General features: G+C 38.8%; 1 long non-coding RNA gene across 2 annotated transcripts; it reads left to right on the forward strand.

The window, feature by feature from the left end:
- The first annotated feature begins 432 nt into the window (after positions 1-432).
- LOC108957406 lies at positions 433-4940 on the forward strand. 2 transcript variants are annotated; one of them, XR_005551783.1, is made up of 7 exons: positions 433-565; positions 680-1061; positions 1632-1696; positions 2115-2497; positions 2880-2908; positions 3495-3882; positions 4819-4940. It is a non-coding gene; the product is annotated as an uncharacterized LOC108957406 (long non-coding RNA). The 2 variants fall into 2 exon arrangements; XR_005551784.1 differs by having other exon boundaries at positions 2115-2342.
- The last annotated feature ends 383 nt before the right edge of the window (positions 4941-5323 follow it).

Below are 5323 nucleotides of genomic sequence, written 5' to 3' on the forward strand. Positions count from 1 at the left end.
ACTGTTAGAAGAGCCTTTAGTCTTCAATTGCGCCGCTTGAGGAAGTTGATGATATCCTCGTATGCCACCGCTGCATCCATCTCTTCTATTGCCTTGGCCTACTTTTTTTCTTTAGCCACCGCAATGCTCTTTCGACCAGCAAGTAATTCAGCCTCCTCTCGCCGGCAACCATCTCCCCGTTTCATTTCTAGCCTCAATCCCAACGACGGCATGTTACGTAAGACCCGTCTTAGTTAATCTTAACAAAACCCAGCTCAGTTTACTCCATGCACCGTGCCTTGCATCAGCCCAATCATGACCTAGCTTACATTTTTACTGAAACACACCGCAAAACAGCTTTTCTAACCTTGTACAAGTGATTTTCAGCATCCGTGATTTATGGGTAAAAGTGATTGCATTTTGAGCTTTCTAGATTTGCCAACAGTGTAGGCAATCATTCTTAGGAGTTATCACAGCATACAAATAAGTCACCATCGCCGGTGATTGGTGGTCTCCCATACTTGTGAGTTAACATAATCGCAAGAATTTTTCAGCAAAAAAAAACAAAAAGAAAATCATCAAGAGGGTATGCCTGTTCATTTTTTGTTGCTGTCAATTGAGTATGCCTATAATCTTGTTCTGATCACTCTAAGCATGAAAGGTAATTTTTATTCAGAACTAATTGATAGTCCTCTTTCAGATTTTTGGGTGAGAAATACGAGGAATGTGGAAAGAGTATCAACAGTGGAGGATGTAAGAAGCATGGAGTATTCTGTTTCCCTCATCTCTACATCTCTTTGGATGAGAACTATGAGGAATGTGGAAAGATTATCAAGTGGTCTTCACAGCCATCTCTCCACTCTCGAACAACTACATTTTATAGGTTATTGGAACATGCCAGAGGATGGCTTCTTTCCCTCCGCCAAGTATCCGACATAATTCAATTTCAAATTCTGAAAGATTGATGCTCAAAATTGAGTGGCGACTATGGGCACCTCATCCAAGAAATCCCACTCATCATAGTCGATCGAGTTCGGATCCAATAAGAAGATATCTATCCAATTTCTAATTTTGCTCTTCAGGTAATGATTTGGACTTCTTTCTTTCTTGCACACTTGTTTTTTAGTTACCGTTGCTGCTTCAGGATCCATTTCTATTATGAATCCTCAATCCGATGCTAAAAGGTTCATGTGGACAAGCTTCACCTAAATTTCCACAAACCGCTGCTGAAGGTCCAATGTTGACTTTTGGGTTGCTCTGTTTTGTTTGACAAGGAGGCAAGCAATGACATGGTTATAATTCTAATGCGGTACAACAAGCCAACCAACCATTGCTTGATACAAGTGACTATTCCTCAAAACAAATAATACTTACATGACTTGTTAACAGTGCTGGAATTATTTGCGTATATGTGCTTGTCTGTATTGATGATATATCTTGAACTGATTGATGACCAAACATTGCTTATATCTCCACTTATGGAAATACACTACGCTTTGCGTGAGAATCATGAAGAATTGTTGCTCTTATATTGTTATTTTTCCACAACTTTGGTGTTTGTTATGTTTTCTCTTCCAAATATCTTTTTTTTTTTAAATTTTCTATATCCTAGTTCAGTGACCTGAATTGTCTCAACTGTGATTGTTTTGCAGAATATCCCACTATTATCTTTATTTGGCAAAATTTCTCAGGAGGATCAAATGCAAACAGTGCCGAGGTAAGCAACTGATGTGCTTATGTTCATCCGTTGCAACTTGACGAAAGAAAACAAAAAAAGCTATTTTTATTGGTAGGAGTACTAATGTGCTTTAAACTGCTTTTTTTTTTTTTTTTTTTTTGTTGGCGACATGCTCTAAAAAATTAATCTGTATTATTATGTCAATAATCGAGGTCTATATTAATAGTCAATCAAAGAAGCTTTCTTACTTCCAAAAGTAGCAGCTACAGTAAAGACCCAAAAAAAAAAGATTTAAAACAGGTGTTTTCAAGTTGGCAAATATGACAACTAAATTTGAATGAGGCCTACAGCATAAGCCATTCATATCCGAGTTATTTGTTGAAGTTCATGGTTCCTCTTTCTTCTATTCAAATTCCCACACTATCTCAAAGCACATTTTCTTTTTCTTTGTTGTCAGGGAAAGGGGGAAAGGAGTAATAAGGAAGACTATGATCTGTCCAAATTCTGGAGATATTTCTATGCGAGATTTTGAAAGATTGATGCTCAAAACTCACTGGCGACTATCGGCCCCTCATCCAAGAGATCCCTCTCATCTACATTGGTGTTCGGATCCAGTGAACTAAAATTGATCATACCCGAGCCCGGACAAAGGATTTATCTCCGTTGACAACTTTGCCTTCTTCAGGTCTGCCGCAATTCGTTGTTCCACCTAAAGTCAGCTTTCTGGGATTAGGGTCAGTTTTTGGGTTGGAAGGCATCAATTCAGTTCGATACTTAATACGGATTGATTTTTCCCGAGGAGATGTTTCTCATAGAATTTCCAGAAACCAGCCACTAGAGGTCAAAGACTGACATTTGGGTGTGTCGTGTGTGTCCTCGATGTGGCTTTTTCTTTTTACTCCAGTAACTCACTGTTGATATAAGCAAATGTGATAAGAAGGATGGGGATGCGGATGTAGATCCCAAACTTGGCATAGCTACCTAATGGGCACAAGCATTTGCCTTTTGTGAAATTCAACTAAAACTTAGAGCTGCAAAATGATCTTTAGCTTCTTGAATCCCGGCAGGAGCATCCTTTAGTCTTTAATTGCACAACTTGGGAAAATTGATGATATCCTTGTATACCTCAGCTGCATTCAGCTCCCCTACTGCCTTGGTTCAGCTTTTTCTTTAGCTATTTCATTGCTCTTTCGAATAGCAAGTAATTCAGTTTTCTTTGCAGGTCTAGTTTGCATTGCGACACCCCTGCAGGTAATCATCTCCCCCCCGTTTCATCTCTGGCCACTATCCTAACAACAGCCATGTTTTGTTCCTTCTATAAGACCCATCATGGTGAATTTTCACAAAACCTAGCTCAAGTTTACTCTACGTGCCCTGCCTTTGCCTACCCAATCATGACTTATCTCTCTTGCATTACCGGCAACACAGTCTAAATGAGCTTCTCTAATATGTGTAAGTGAGTTTCAGGATCAGGTGATTTATGGTTAAAGTTTACTGCATTTTGAGTGTTCCAGTTATAACAACAGGTGTAGGCAATCATTCTTAAGCATTGTAAGGCCCTACCAAGTCATTCGATCTCCTGACCTCACATTTGTAGAATATCAGCCTGTACCAATAAGTCACCACCACCGGTGATCAGTGGTCTCCCATTCTTGTCAGTTATCATAATCATAAGAGTTTTTTAGCAAAGGAAAAACTATCAAAACTGTCACTAATTCCTGACAATAATAAAGCAATTCTTGTCTTGGTTGTTCACTTTTGTTCGATCACTCTTATAGTTGTCCATTGCTCATGAAAGGTAATTGTTATTCAGGACTAATCGATTGTCCTGTTCCAGATTTTTGGACGAGAAATATGGGGAATATGGAAAGACTATCAACAGCAGAGGATGTATGATGTATGGAATCTTTTTTTTTCCTTCCTCTCTAATCTCTCTTTGGATGAGAAAATATGAGTAGAAAGACTATCAAGTGGTCTTCATGGCCATCCCCCATCTCTCAAACAGTTATATTTTGTAAGTAGCTTGAATTTTGGGTACTTGCCGGAGGATGGCTTCCCTCCTCCCTCAAAGTATTCCCCATAATTCAATGTGAGATTCTGAAGGATGGATCCTCTCTTTTCGGCAACTACTGGCACCTCATCCAAGAAATCCCACTGATTGTGATTGATCTAGTTTGGATCCAACAGGAAGATTTCTCTCCACTGTCTTGAGTTTTGTTCTTCAGGTAATGATTCGGACTTCTTTTCTTTTACACTGGTCATTTAGCTACTGCTGCACCAGGATCCATTTCCATTCCGCTTCCTCAACTTAATGCTAAAAATTTTCATGTTTTTCCATGGACATGCTTCACGTGAATGTCCATAAACCAGCTGTTGAAGGTCAAATGTTGACATTTGGGTTGCTTCTGTTTTGTTTACCGAGGAAGTACACAATGAAATGGTTATAATGTTAACGTGGTACAGCCAGTGACTATTCCTCGAACAAAAAGTACCACATGGACTTGCTCGTAGTGTCAGAATTATGATGCGTCAAATGTGCCTGTCTATATAGATTATATATCTGGATTTTTGTGTGATGGCCAAAAATTGCTTATCTTTGCACTTGGATGACACATAAAGAATTTGTAAATGGGAATGCATTATGATTTGTGTGAGAATTATGAAAAATTGTTGCTCTTAAACTAATATTGTTCTGCAATTTAATCGTTTGCTGTATCTTCTCTACCAAATGTCTGTTTTTTATGCCCTAGCTCCTTGACCTGAATGCGTCAAATGCAAACACTGTTGAGGTAGGCAACTGATGTAGTTGTTTTCATCTTTTGCAACTTGACAAAAGCAAAAAATGAAAAAGCTATTAATTTTGGTAGATGCACCAATATGCTCTATATGCTCTATTTTTTATTTTATTTTTTGGCGACATGCTCTAAATAAGATTTATCTGTATCTTGATGTTGATTATCCTGGTCTATATTCAAAGTCTTCTTCCTTTCAATAACAGGCATTGTAGAGATGCAAAAGTAGGGTGTAAACCTTTTTTTCGAGTCGGCAAATATGACAACTAAATTTCAATGCACGTTGTTGTTAAAGTTCACAGTTCATCTTTCTTCTATTTAAATTCTCACACCATCTCAGAGGACATTTTCTTTTTCTTTGTTGTAAAGGAAAGGCGGAGAGGAGCGACCAGGGAGATTATGCTCTGTTGCTCTGTTGAGTCATCATGAAAGCCTCGCGTCTGCCACCAAGTATTTTGATCTAAAATTGCGAGAAGATCGTCATCCAAAACATCTCGCAACCCAGTTGTCTCAGGTAGGCGAGTCTCATCACTATAACCCCACCAAGCTGCCAGAGCTACTGTCGCGATTGAGGAAAGATACGGGCACTACCATTGCACGTGGATTATCCTCATGACCTCGCATTTGTGGAATATCAGCTTGTACAATTACGCCACCATCACGAGTGGTCAACGCTTCCCCATAGTTCTGCATTAACATAATCGTAAGGGTCAATTGGGAAAAACAAAATCATGAAAAGGGTCACTTCTTTTTCAGATGTGGAAGAGGCAGCACCCTAGTATTTCTTATTGTTTTTGGTTGCATTGGGGTGAGTATATATATAAATTTGTTCGTCTGATTACTCTCGTAATTGTTTATATGGCATAACAAAATC

The sequence above is a fragment of the Eucalyptus grandis genome, chromosome 6 (assembly GCF_016545825.1).
Source record: "Eucalyptus grandis isolate ANBG69807.140 chromosome 6, ASM1654582v1, whole genome shotgun sequence".
Taxonomy (NCBI): domain Eukaryota; kingdom Viridiplantae; phylum Streptophyta; class Magnoliopsida; order Myrtales; family Myrtaceae; genus Eucalyptus; species Eucalyptus grandis.